Source organism: Plectropomus leopardus, chromosome 16, assembly GCF_008729295.1.
Source record: "Plectropomus leopardus isolate mb chromosome 16, YSFRI_Pleo_2.0, whole genome shotgun sequence".
Classification (NCBI taxonomy): domain Eukaryota; kingdom Metazoa; phylum Chordata; class Actinopteri; order Perciformes; family Serranidae; genus Plectropomus; species Plectropomus leopardus.
In genome coordinates, this window is record NC_056478.1 from 31,741,588 (window position 1) to 31,756,859 (window position 15,272).

The window sequence follows — 15,272 nt, forward strand, 5'->3', positions numbered from 1 at the left end:
TTGGTGGGGGAAGTGTTAAATGTAGGGAGAGAGTGTAGAAGGGAAATATGCAAGGTAGGAAAAATAAGTAATTAGGTAAATAGATGAATGGATATCAAAACACGATGAATAGGAAGAAAGAAAAGAGAAAAGAGAGAAAAAAAGAAGGAATAATTTTTTCTCCTTTGTTTTTCTCTGTCCCCAACCCTTTCCCCTCCCTTCATCTGTCTTTCCCAAGTTATTGATGTTTGTTCATTTTTGATATTGTAGCTGGCTATAGCTAGGGCAATAACAATGATGGCATAACAACAGGGTGAGAGTTGCTGAAGTGTATGTATTATATAGCGTGTTATGATGTAATGTAGTACTGATGAGAAGATAATATAAAGAGAGGGCAAAGAGAAAGAAAGTAGAAAGTGATGATGTTACTTTTTTCCAGAACTGTTGAATCGGTGTGCAGTGCCCGATGGCTTGGATGTAGTTGTTTTGTTTTTGTTTTGCATGCAGTTAATACAAGCGTCTGGGGTTAATCCCATTGTAAACATTTTTTGCCCAGTGTAGTGAGTTCTGTGGAGTATCTTGGAGTATCTTGTATTGTATTAATTGGAGGTTAGAGTGCACAAGAGTGGAGTTAGCAATTTTGTGAAATTTCCACCAGGCTGTCAGAGTTGCCAATATAGTTAGTGTTTTAAAATAGGGGTGGTGTTTGATTGATTGACTGATGAATGGTAAATCTGAGATGGAAATCTTGCTACAACCTGTCTGTTCTATATCTAACCATCTATTGTCAGATTGGTGAGGGTGAGTCAATTTAAAAATGTATTGTAGCTAGTTTGCAGAACGTACGGATAAAAATTTGGTGCTGCGACTCCTCGTTTTTCAAGGTTTTTGTTGGGTTGTGAGTTTGATTCTTGGTATTTTGTTTTTCCAGTAGAATTTGGTGATCATTAAGTCTAGTGATTTGAACCATGAGTGGGGGTGGGTGGGTTGGAATCATAGAGAATAGGTCATTTATTTTGGGAAGAACTGCCATTTTAATTGTTGCTATTTTGGAGATTGGTAAATTCATCCAATGGAGGAAGTTATGATTTATTGTTTTGGGTAGTGGGGTGTAGTTGGGATTGAACAACTCTGACAGCCAGAGGGAAATAGTAGTACCTAAATATGTAATGTAATTTGTGCATAAAGGATGGGTGGTGTTTGGGCCGTCATATCCCAGCTGTTATTGTTTAATGGAAGGATTGAGAACCTTATCACCTTATCAAAAGCTTTCTCTGCATCTTAAGTGATTATGACAGTTTGTGTTTGCTGTTTTCATGAATGGTCCATTACGTTGAAAAGTCTGCGTGTATTGTTGGACGAATATCTACCTTTGATAAAGCCGGTTTTGGTCGGGATGAGTGATAGATGACATGATTTTTTCAATTCTGTGAGTGAGTGCTTTTGTGATCATTTTAAAATCTACATTGAGAAGGGATATGGGACGATATCCCTTCTCAATGTTCTTAATCCTCAGGTCCTGGGGATTATTGTTTGGCATGAGGTTGAGGTTCAGTAGAAAGTTCCTTGTCTGTTATTGGTTGATTCCAGTGTAGCATCTGATCTCAGGTGAGTTGTGGTAAGTTAATGCTGTTAAGAAATGAGTTCATCTCTTGTTGATCTGGGTCTTTTTCAGATGAGTATAAATTGGTATACAAATCTTTGAAGATGTTGTTTATTCCTTCTAATGATTGTGTTGGCTTCCCTGCTGAGTCCTTTATAATGGGGATTGTTGTTTTGTTCCTTGTTCTGTTGTATTTGATTTGCCAAGTATTTTCCAGATTTATTGTTGTGGTGGAATTGTTCTTGATGATTTTGTTTAATTGAAATTTATACTTTCTTAATTCATTCTGTTCTTTTTCTGTTGGGTTGTGTGTGTGAGTGTTAGAGAGAAAGTGCTTGTGTGTGTGTTTGGGGGGGCAGGTGGGACAAGCATTGAACATAAAGCAGAGAGACGCAAATAATAAAAACAGAGGGGCAAAAATATTTAGAAAATACATAAAAGACAGGTGCTAATGTGAAACCAGAATTGCTCAGAGCACATCTTAACATGCAGTAATAACTGATAGTCCATAGTGCGTCTAATGGTTATTGTTATCTCAAATCAATAGATGAAAAAGGAAAGGGGACGCAGAGATAGGAGGTGGAGATGGGGAGAGTGTGGTGTGTGTGTGTGTGTGTGTGTGTGTGTGTGTCTTTGTGCATGCATCAAATTATTTCAAGTCAATTTTATTTATAAAGCCCATTATCACAAAGCACAGTTTGCCTCAGAGGGCTTTACAGCATAGGACATCCCTCTGCCCTTAGACTCTCACATTGCCTAAAGAAAAACTCCCCAAAAAGAACCCCTGAAACAGGGAATACTGACTTGACTTTCCTTGTGACATCATCTGTTTTTGTATAGTGTGAAGCTGCTTTTGCCGTTGCATGATTTCTTTTGGAAATTGGTCGTTGAGTCCATAGTCCGTTCCTTTCAGCTGCCTGGCCTAATGCTGAAACCTGTTGCTTTTGTTTGAATTGTTTAAATTTGGCGACGATTGGATGGGGGTGGTCGTTGGCAGGGTTTTTACGACCAATTCGATATACACGGTGAACTGTGATGGTTTTAACAGTGTCAGCGGGGAGTTTGGGCTGATGGCTCATGAAGTCCTTTAACGATTTTTTCGGGTCATCTGCAGGGTGTTCGGGAATGCCAGTGAAGATGAGATTGTCCCTCATGCTGTTTGCTTGTAAGTCAAGGATAGTTTCTTTCACTGTTTTATTGTCGGCGGTGACAGAGGTAAGCTGGGTGGTGAGAGTGTGCTGATGGACTGTTGGAGTGATTTGTTTTCCTGTGTGAGAATTTCAATTTGTTCTTGGCTGAATGGCCTGGAATTCCCTGTGCAGCACCTCGATGAGAGCGATTCTGGTGGAGAGCCTCTGTTCAATGGATATAAGAATGTCGCTCACATCCGTGCCGCATGGTGGTTTTGTGGATTGGGATGGTGGTGTACCTGAATCGGAGCCTGAAGCAGGTCAGGATCTTTTTTTATCTTGGCTTGGAGTGGATGTGGATCTGCCGAATGGTGGTGCATTGTCCCTGTTCATTGTGCAAAGTCTGTGGAAACACTCATCGATGCAATCTTCTAGGTGATCCAGGTTGAATGGTGTTATAATCCGAGTGCCAGAAGGAATGAAGAAGTAGATGTAGGGATATAATGTAGAATAGAGAAGTTTTGTATCCGAGGACAAGTCTCGTGAGTCTTGCAGTCCCAGCTGGCTCAGCCTCTCTCACAGCAGCGTCAGCATCCAATGGGGAACTTAATAGGAAGTAAATTTTAGTTAATGGCCAGTGCTTGAGCTCCAAACTAAGTATCATAGAACGTAGCTAAGCATTAGTCAAGTCAAGTCAGAGTCAAAAGAACTTTATTTTTCTGTGAGGAACTTCATGTGTGATTAAAAGCATCGGTAAGCGTACAAACACCTTGTAACATGACAATACCAACACATAGGACAGTATACCGAACAGGACAGCATAAAATATGCAGCATATAGATGTAGCTAAGAAGATATAGTTAAAAAGACGACGGTCAGTCCGATGATCCATCAATCTGAGGTAGGGGCCAGGTAAGAAGGCAAGACTCAAGCATTGATGAGTCTAATAGAAGAGGGCACAAAGCTTTGTGAAGCCCGCTTGGTCTTATATGGGAGTGCCCTGTACCTGCAACCAGATGGTAGGGGGCAGTAGTTGCTCTTCAGAAGGTGAGTGAGGTCTGAGGCTATATGAAGACCTTTCAGTCTGCCTATTATAGATTCTGGTGAGTGGTTCAAGGTTCAGGCCGACGATTTTGCTACACATCCTGATGATTTTGTTGAGAGGGTTGTGGTGGATTTTGCTCCAAACCAGCCTGTTATGTTGAAGGAGATAATGGATTCGATGAAGCATCTGTAAAAGGCAAGTAAAATGGATTGATTGTTTCCTCAAAAAGAAGAGCGTTGTTGACATTGAGAGAAGATCTTATCACTGTTGAATTTGAATGTCAGCTTGTGGTCAATTGTGGTGCCGAGGTATTTGTACTCCTCCACCCTCTCAAAGTCCTGGAAGTTGATTCTCAGTGTGGGAATAGGGAGCTGCTCCTGCTGGCAGTCAATGACCATCTCCTTGGTCTTGGAGACATTGAGCTCAAGGCAGATGGTTTTACACCTATCGGAGAAAAGCTCCTTCTCAGCCTGGACCCTCAGTGTCCAGGCTGAGATGAAGACCAATCTAACATAGGCTTTTGCCTTCTCAAGATGGAGATATGCCCCGAGGGGATCCATGTAGGGGCCAACTACCTTCTGTAGCTGGGCAAGAAGGATGTTAAAGCCACAGGACAGTAACAAGTAGGATTGAGGGAGGATATCCACGCCACAGAGATGGAGGTGTTTGTGTGTTTCTTTTTTTGTGTTGGGGGGGGGGGGGGGGGGGGCACTTGGATAGTAATAGAAGATTTCCAAATTGTAGAATGATGGAATTCAGCTAAGGAGTGATTGAAGAGCTTGCAGAGAACATCAGGCAGTTGGTTGCAGCAGGTCTTGAGCAGGCAGCCACAAACGTCATCGGGCCCAGCTGCTTTGTTTGATTTTGATTTATCTCTTTAAGGACATGTTCTACCTCCTCAGGCTGCAAAACCAGGGGATCAGTGAAGACTCACAAGGCGGTCAAAGGAGATTTTAACTCCTCCCTCTCCAGAGAGTAGTCATGCTGGTCAAACCTGCAGTAAAAATTGTTCAAGTTTTCAGCCATGCTGACACAGTCCTCAGACATGGGAATGGTTGGCTTATTAGGGAGGAAGGCTAGTGTTTTAACCCCCTTCCAAGCATCCTTAGATTTGCCTTATTGGAAAAGCTTCTCAGCCTTCTCCTTATATCCTCTACTGGCCTCTTTTATTTGTTTGTTCAGTATGTTCTGAATGCATTTGGCCTCTATTCCCTTAGATAAATGCGATTTTCTTTTCACTAATTGCAGCTTTCAGGGCTTTTGAGATCCACAGCTTATTGTTGGAAAATACTTTGACAGATTTAATGGGATTTATCATGTCCTCACAGAAAGTGATTTAATGGGAAATAGCATCTGTAGCCTCCTCTAAACTGCCCTCAGACAGCACATCCCACAGTGTGCAGTCAAAGCAGCCCTTTACAGTCTCACGTGCATTGCCGTCCCATACTTTCACTGTTTTCTTTACCGCGCCCTCTCTCTGTAACCTCATACGATAGGCAGGGATGAGGTGAACAACACTGTGATCTACAGTGCCAAGGGGCATTTTCTCATGGGCCTTATATGCTTTTTTAATATTGCTGTAACAGAAGTCAATTGTTTTATCACCTCTGGTTTAGGGAGTACTTTATTCAGCAAACAGCCATTGAAGTCCATGAGGACGAAAACCGGGCAGTCAGGAGATGCACTTTCGATGCAGTGCACACATTTGGCAGTCGTCTGTGACGCGTGTGTGGCATTACTAGACAGGGGAATGTAAACAAGCACTAGTGCCAGCCGGCCGCATTCACAGGGAATATACTTTGGTCTAAAAGACACAGCAAGTTAGTTGTCAACTCACAACTGTACTGCAACAGTCCACTTCTAAACGAGACGCTTGTTCCCCTGGCAAAATGAGAGCCCAGCACAGGAACGTCAGAATGGATATCCATTTCCTCTTGATCGCTTAATCAAGTGAATAAAAAGTCTCTATAGCTAATGAAGTAAATGGGAAGAATAATCGCTAAATATGCTACTCAGTGCTGCTCAACAAACACAATAAAAACGCACTTAAAACACACTTAAAATGTTAAAAAAACAACAGTGTACGCTGACAAATGCCTCTCTATCTGTCGTCATCACAGCGCCAGTTGCATGCATGAGTCAATGATCAGTTAATGGAGGAATGAGGGAGAGGACACATAAGAAATTACCTCATAGCCTACCTCTGAATCCTTAAAACTACTTACCCAATAATGCTTTAAGGAGGACGATATCAAGATACGGATGAGTGCTAGACAACAGACTGGGGGATCCTGTATCACTGAATAAATTGGTAATGAATCTGTCAGACTTTTTTTACGAGGCCATCCTGACTAACTAGCCAGCTGCTGAGTGGCACCATCCATCTATCCATCCATCAGTCTTTGTCACATATAATCACAGTGTAATGCAGTCCGGCCAGCTCCTTCTATTTGTGCAACAAAACAGCCCAAATAAGCCCAAATCTGGCAATAAACAAACAACAACAAAAAAGCAATAATATATATATGATCACAGTTAAGGAAGGGGGTGGGGATCGGGGTTTGGGGGGGTTGGTTCTGTGACAAGTGGCCCTCGAGTAGGAGCCTCTCCTGAGCCCGAACCCCTCAGCAACAGTCTAGTGCCTCCGCACCTCCTCTCAACCGCAGCAAGGAGAAAAGGGTGTTTGGGATCCAAAGTAGATCCGTGTAGTCGGGACTGCAGTGTTTTATCCCTCCACATCCATTCAGACACCTTCATAGAGATGGTCTTGACCGTCTGTGTGGTCTGGAACAAAGCTGATGATTTCCTCTCCATCTTTTCCTCAATTTTTATGTGTATCAAATTGGCCTTAACTTTGAAAGTTTAAAGAAAAAACACACTCTGAAGTGTTCATTAAAGATTCAGTCATTTTTAACTGCTGAAACACTACCACCTTACGTGGATGTGTGTCCTGCTGCCTCTCTGTCAATTCCACTAAAAATGTAGACTCTTAGGTCCATTTTGTAAGTGTTGCCAGTGCTTTTGTTGTCTGGACGATGGTGGCGTGTGGCTGCAGGTCATCTTCTGGATAATCAGTTCACCAGCCTATAAACTGTCCTTCTGTGGGCCTCTAGCTAGCTGCTTATTAAGCAATAACAAGCAGGCTGTCAGTTCTATCAGGCTGTTCTTCATTTGTTTCCTCACTTGTGTCTTAATTAACTAATCATTAGTCACGTTTTAAAATTTGATTGGTAGTTACTTAAGAACTGACCACTAAGGAAGAATTGATTTTTTATTAGTTCCCTCAGTCATTTCATAACTAATCATCAGTTATTGATTAGCTACTTTATGACATTTAATAAGGAGTTTCCAAAGAACGTACCATTACCTAATAAAAAGTTTTTCATTCATTCTTCATTTGTTCCCTATTAACAAACTACTAATTTTTGTGTACCTTATTATAAAATGTTACCACACAACACAAAGACTTTCGACAGTGAGATTCAAGGTCCAGTCACCTGTTTTCTAGGTTCAATGAACAAGACTTTCTGAGATGAACGAAGGAACATACAAGTGGTTTTGTAAATTTTAGTTCAACTATAAAATATATGTACTTCACATGTCTTTTCTTTTACATATCAGATGCTTTTTGAACATATTTTTAAACATTGCTTATTTTGGATTCAATCATAATGTTAAAATGAGTGTCATCTTGAACCATCTTGCTTCTCCATGGTCCTCCATCCTGTCCTGCTCTAGCTCATGCTGTGTTAGAGACCGCTGGCAGCAGCAGCAGTGAGGTACTTCTCTGCAAAGCAGCGCGATGGTCCATTCCCTTCCAATTCCATCAGGTTCCAGAGGAGGATTTTTTCAAACTTTTCAGTTAATTTTGGAACACTTTTAATACACAAAGCTTCTTGGCCATCATCTGGTTACAGCAACAAATTCCCATCCCAACTCAACATATATTGCCCCTTTGCAGTGGATTTCAGTCTACATATTACGCTGTATCCATCTGCATCTGATGTTATGTTCCCAGATGCCACTACTGTGATGTCAACAAATGGTGTAATGATGTTTAAACACCACAAGCACAGGCAACCAACGCCATTATTACCAGCAAGATTTCAACTTGCCGCTGTCCTGCTGTGATTCAAGCACACAACAGGTTCTGTCCGACTGCATTCTCAAGTGACAAGTTCTTAGCCATTCTTAGCTAATGTTGTCCAGCAGCGTTTAATGCACATTTACCCCAACAGGGAAGCTAAAACTTCCCTCTACCCAGCCACTTCGTCCAGCTCTTCCCGGGAATCCCGAAGCATTCCCAGGCCAGCTGATAGACTTAGTCTCTCCAGCGTGTCCTGGGTCTTCCCCGGGGTCTCCTACCGGTGGGACGTGCCCTGAACACCTCACCAGGGAGGCATCCTAATTAGATGCCCAAGCCACCTCATCTCGCTCTTCTGAATGCGGAGGAGCAGCGGCTCTACTCCGAGCTCCTCTCAGATGACTGAGCTTCTCACCCTATCTCTAAGGGAGAGCCCAGCCACCCTACGGAGGAAGCTCATTTTGTCAGCTTGTACCCACGATCTCGTTCTTTCGGTCACTACCCAAAGCTTGTGACCATAGGTGAGGATAGGAACGAAAATTGACAGGTAAATCAAGACCTTTGCCTTTTGGCTCAGCTCCCTCTTCACCACGATGGGTGCAGAGTCCGTATAACTGCAGACACTGCAGTCAATCCGCAGCCTGTCAATCTTATGTCAAGACCCCAAGGTACTTAAACTCCTCCAGTTGGGGCAGGATCTCCTCCCTGATCTGGAGAGGGCACTCCACCCTTCTCTGGCTGAGAACCATGGCCTCGGATTTGGAGGTGCTTATTCTCATCCTGGCCGCTTCACACTCGGCTGTGAACCGATCCAGTCAGAGCTGGAGGTCACGGCCTGATGAAGCCAACAGGACCGCATCATCTGCAAAAAGCAGGGACCCAACCTGAGGTCACCAAACCGGACCCCCTCAACACCCTGGCTGTGCCAAGAAATTCTGTCCATAAATGTCATGAACAGGATCGGTGGCAAAGGGCAGCCCTGGTGGAGTCCAACCCTCACCAGAAACGGGTTCGACTTACTGCCGGCAATGCGGACCAAGCTCTGGCACCGATCATACAGGGAACGGACAGCCTGTATCAGGGGGTCCGAAACCCCATATTCCCAGAGAACCCCCCACAGGACTCCCCAAGGGACATGGTCGAATGCCTTCTCCAAGTCCACAAAGCACGTGGACTGGTTGGGCAAACTCCCATGCACCCTTAAAGATCTGCCAAGGGTCCAGAGCTGGTCCACGGCTCCTCCTGAATCCAGGGTTCGACTGTCCGGCGGACCCTACTCTCTAGTACCCTGAATAGACCTTACCAGAGAGGCTAAGGAGTGTGACCCCCTTGTAGTTGGAAAACACCCTCTGGTCCACCACCCTGGTCTGCCAGTCCAGAGGAACTGCTCCTGAGGTCCATGCAATGTTGCAGTCTTGTCAACTCCGGGTGGACCTCATCCACCCCTGAGGCCCTGCCACTGAGGAGTTTTTTGACCACCTCAGCAACCTTAGCCCCAGAGATGGAGGAGCACACCCCCAAGCCCTGCTTCCTCACTGGAAGGCATGTTGGTTGGATTAAGGAGGTCTCAAAGTATTCCTTCCACTGATCCACAACGTCCTGAGTCGAGGTCAGCAGCACCCCGCCCCACCATGCACAGTGTTGACAGAGCACTGCTTCCCCCTCCTGAGACGACGGATGGTGATTTCTGAACTTTGAAGCCATCCAGAAGTCGATTTCTATGGCCTCACCAAACTCCGCCCATGCCTGGGTTTTTGCCTCAGCGACCGTCATAGCTGCATTCCGCTTGGCCTGTCAGTACCTGTCTGCTGCCGCTGGAGTCCCACAGGCCAAGAAGGCCCAATAGGACTCCTTCTTCAGCTTCACGGCATCCCTTACCATCGGTGTCCACCAGCAGGTTTGGGTGTCGCCACCCCGACAGGCACGACCACCTTACATCCACAGCACCGGTCGGCCACCTCAGCAATGGAGGCACGGAACATGACCCACTCGGACTCAATGTCCCCTGCCTCCCCCGGGACATGGTCGAAGCTCTCGTGGAGGTGGGAGTTGAAGCTCCTTCTGACGAGAGATTCTGCCAGATGTTCCCAGCAGACCCTCACAATGCATTTGGGTCTGCCAGGTCTGACCGGCGTCCTCCCCCACCATCGGAGCCAACTCACCACCAGGTGGTGATCGGTTGACAGCTCCACCCCTCTCTTCACCCAAGTGTCCAAGACATGCGGCCGCAAGTCCAACGATACGACTACAAAGTCGATTGTCGAACTGCAGTCTAGGGTGTCCTGATGCCAAGTGTGCATATGGACACCCTTATGCTTGAACATGGTGTACGTTATGGACAATCTGTGGCGAGCACAGAAGTCCAATAACAAAACACCACTCAGGTTCAGATCGGGGGGCCATTCCTCCCGATCACGCCCCTCCAGGTCTCACTGTCATTGCTAACGTGAGCATTGAAGTCCCCCAGCAGAACGAGGGAGTCCCCAGAAGGAGCACTCTCCAGCACCCCCTCTAGGACTCCAAAAAGGGTGGATACTCTGCACTGCTGTTTGGACCATAGGCACAAACAACAGTCAGGATCCGTACCCCCTTCCGAAGGCGGAGGGAGGTTACCCGCTCATTCACCGGGGTAAACTCCAACGTACAGGCACAGAGCCAGGGGGCAATAAGTATTGCCACCCCTGCCCGGCACCTCTCACCAGTGGCAACTCCAGAGTGGAAGAGAGTCAACCCCCTCTCGAGAAGACTGGTTCTGGAGGCCATGCTGTGTGTCGAGGTGAGGCCGACTATATCTAGTTAGAACTTCTCAATCTCGCGCACCAGCTCAGGCTCCTTCCCCACCAGAGAGGTGACGTTCCACATCCCAAGAGCTAGCTTCTGCAGCCGAGGATCGGACCGCCAAGGTCCCTGCCTTCGGCTGCCGCCCAACTCACACGGCACCCGACCCCTTTGGCCCCTCCTACGGGTGGTGGGCCCATGGGAAGGAGGTCCCACATCACCTCTTCGGGCTGTGCCCGGCCGGGCCCCATGGGTCACCAGGCGCTTGCCATTAAGCCCCACTCCCAGGCCTGGCTCCGGGGGGGCCCCCTACCAGCGTCCGGACAAGGGAAACTCTGAACCATTCATCTTTCGTCTTAAAACTGACGAGAACAGGCGAATGGAAAAATGGAAAAATGTTTGACTTCTAAGTAGGTTCCTTTCCATAATGTTAAATAACTCAAATTGAAGAGGCATATTTGCCCTGAGTGGTTGCACTGAGGTTTATTTCGCTGCTACTGGCTGCGGCACATTCTTTCAATACTGGACCAATATCGATTTCTGAAATTAGTTTCCTGTTAGTCACCATTACTCACTTTAAAATAAATAAATTAATTAATTAATTAAAAACACTGGAAAATAGGGGCCAGGTTAAAAAATACCAGAGTTTCTCTTAAATTGGGTCAACCAAACAATTTAGATACCTCTAGAATGAATGTACCTCTATATTACTGCAACATGAAGTCAAACTTTCTAGATGACTGGCCATTGTATTTGTGGAGACGCCTCAGGTGGGCGGTTATTCTAAACATACTATAATATTTACATCTTTTCACTCCAGATTCGCACATTTGTTCTATTTATTATAGTAGTTAAAGCTTTTTGGAGAAACTCCCAGGTTGAAGAAAATCAGTATCATTTGTAGTGTGCTCAATTGGGATCTTACAATCAATGTTGGGCTAACCAGGTCATTCTAATGACAGTCCATGGCTAAGAAGCAACAACTTAGATGGTGATGATCAGTATATACAGTGAGCCAATATTAATCGGCAACTGGATATAAACAGTATGCATAGAACTGGTTGAATTGGAAGTGGTGTGGCCTGAAACCTGCTTCATAAGAATGGTTTCTGTTTTCTTGTGACACTGACCCTTCCTCACAGCTCCCCAAAACCACACTCACTCCACTGACTTGCATCAGTAGCCTAAACTATCCCTTCACACCTTCACAATATGTTTCACTGCACATATCAACATACACATAGAAAAACACAAGCACACAATTTCATACATTCACATGATGAAATTTTGCATGCCATAACAGACACATGGATTATACTGAAAGCCATGCTTGTCTTTCTCTCCAACCTCTTGCCTTTTTTCCCCCAATTCTCCTCCTGAACTTGTTTCTGTCACATGTGATGCACTCCAGTTACAAATACATGACAAATACAGGTGTCCTGTCTAATCCCTATGGTCTAAAACAATGGTCCTTAGCATGTTGTTATATGCGGCAACCTCTGTGTTATCCTGCTGTATGTGTACGGGCAAAAAATGTTTTGTACTTGTTCTTCCCATGTTCTTGGACATTTTCCTTACTGTATTGTATTTGCTAACACACACACACACACACACACACGCACAAAGCTTTTGGGAAACCAAATAAAGGAAAGGATACACACACACACACACACACACACACACACACATATATATATATATGTGGGTTTTTTTTTTTTTTTTTTTATTTTAATTTTTTTTTACAAGCAGGGAGTTATAACATAAATCCTTAATTAAGGAACAGAAATAATCACCATGGAAATCTGCGCAATTCTAACATGATCCTTATCTATTAGGGATTAGTCACCTTGTCAGGACATTCATATGTTATGAATATAATGTTGTTCACTGGTACAGCTGCTGTACTGTGGACCAATATGTGATCATGGAAACACAATTCAGTTTTCAGTGAAGCAGAAGCAAATATGTTCATGCATTGTTTTTGCTTGTATCACAATGTTCATTGAATTGTATGTGTTTGCCAGTGGACCAGATTAGACTTGAAAATTACGCCACCGTTGGCATTTCTAGGTTGCTGTTTAACAGCATTTGGGTCGGCTGATAAAACATAAAACATCATTACAGGAGCACAGTTTGGAAACTCGAGATTCTCTTATTACGATGTCCATGTTGTAGGTCTGTCGCATTAGCTGACAAAAAGAACAAACACCTTTGGGTGTGTATGGGTAGATTATATCAGCTAACATTAATATGGCAAAAAAGCTTTCCTAAAGTTACTGTCAACTCCACTGTAGATTAGGAGTAGGCTGTGTGTTTCGTAGTTCAGAGAAGCCCAATAGAGTGGTGAGAATTCTCTGGCGAAACAATCAGGAATGATCAATCTCAGTGGTTTGAATAATTTCGTTAAACTTTCATGCAATCAATATTTCAGTTTAACAAATCCATTGTTCTGAATCAAGACCTTCAACATTTGGATGAACTAGCAATTCCGGTCAGTCTGTTGCTTCACCACTTTTGTCCAAGCAGAGAAAATCTGAACAACCACTGGAAGCACTACTTTAAACTTTGGTACATACATTCATGTTTTCCTCCGAATGAATTGCAATAACTTCAGTAATCCACTTACTTTTCCTCTAGCATCACCATCAAGTCAAAATTTTACTTTGTATAATAATAATAATAATACTTTGGTTTATGACCAAATACATGCAAACATCCCCATCAGCCGCAGCTGTAATTTTAGAGCTTACAGACAAAACATTAATGGTAAACATTATTTCATCTAAACATCAGTATGCAAGCATTATCACTGTGGGAATGTCAGCATGTTGATGTAATCACTTAGCTCATAGTTGGCATTCTCAAATACTGATGCAATAATATAATTATAACCTCTACTGTTTAGTCAATTAGATATCTTACAGAATAAAAGAGGCAGAGATGAATTTGCACCAGGGAGTGCTCTACAGTAATCATCTGTACATCTTTCATATGCAACCAGTTTTACACAGAAGGGAGGTCTCCAACTGTGAGACTGACCCAACTCATGGTGCAAGAAAAAAGTGCAATATTATATATGATATAATTCGTTGAATTATATTCTATATTATATTGCACTTTTTTCTTGCAACACTATGACGAAAAAACACAGCCATACAAAGCAATAGAGAGCATGAAAAGATTACATAAGTGAGAGCAATTTGTGTTTTTCGCTGGATTATCTGAATCCCACTCACTGACTTGACATAAGAACAAACATGCTGAGTCCAGGTTGTAAAGTTCAGAGTTTGTATTGAATAATTAATGACAGCAGGGGGTCAAAGCACAGGCGTTGACAATGTCTTATTGTCATGTATGGTTTGTGATAGGCAATAGAAATAAAGGGATGAAAGCAAAGGGCATCCACCATAAATGTACCCTAAATGTACAAATAAATTACATCAACATTAAAAGAAATTATCATTAATTAAGGCAAGAAACAAGGTATTAACAGGCAATAATTAGGCGATAATGGCTGTGATAGACAATTGTTAATATCAACTAACTGAACGTGCCCCCTCTGGATCGGGGATGAGTCCTGCCCCAAGTGGAGGAGTTTAAGTACCTCGGGGTCTTGTTCATGAGTGAGGGAAGGATGGAACGGGAGATCGACAGGCGGATCGGTGCAGCGTCTGCAGTAATGCGGACTCTGCACCGGTCTGTCGTGGTGAAGAGGGAGCTGAGCCGAAAGGCAAAGCTCTCGATTTACCGGTCGATCTTCGTTCCTACCCTCACCTATGGTCACGAGCTTTGGGTAGTGACCGAAAGAACAAGATCGCGGGTACAAGCGGCCGAGATGAGTTTCCTCCGTAGGGTGGCTGGGCTCTCCCTTAGAGATAGGGTGAGAAGCTCGGCATCCGGGAGGAGCTCGGAGTAGAGCCGCTGCTCCTCCGCGTTGAGAAGAGCCAGATGAGGTTGGCTCGGGCATCTAATTAGGACGCCTCCAGGACGCCTCCCTGGTGAGGTTTTCAGGGCACATCCCACCGGTAGGAGACCCCGGGAAGACCCAGGACACGCTGGAGAGACTACGTCTCACAGCTGGCCTGGGAATGCCTCGGGGTCCCCCGGGAAGAGCTGGACGAAGTAGTCGGGGAGAGGGAAGTCTGGGCTTTCCTGCTTAGGCTGCTGCCCCCGCAACCCGACCCCGGATAAGCGGAAGAAAATGGATGTCTCAATTTCAATAGCAAAAGAAAAGTAATAAATGGAATTACATTGGCAACAATGTATCAGGTCAGTGTGTTTGAGATGGTAACTCAGATCACATGACTCACCTTCTCCATGGCTGTGTGTTACGTACGCCCTGCACATCCGGACAGTTTATATCGAATTCACAGCTGGAGCAGGAGCATGCAGTGAGACAGCCGCACTCAGAGGAAACAGCGGGAATTCTTCACAATAAGACTTTGAAAAGTAATTATTTTGGAAAAACCTCATAGCTACAACTAATTTAAAAAAGAATAATAACAATTTTTAAATTTAAAATAAATTATAGGCAAAAGCACAAAAATAATCATGTATATTACACATTATGCTTAGTTAATGTCTTATTAGGCTGTGAAAGTAAAGAAGCTGTATTTAGAAGAGATACAAGTCCATCTACTAATGATGAAGCCA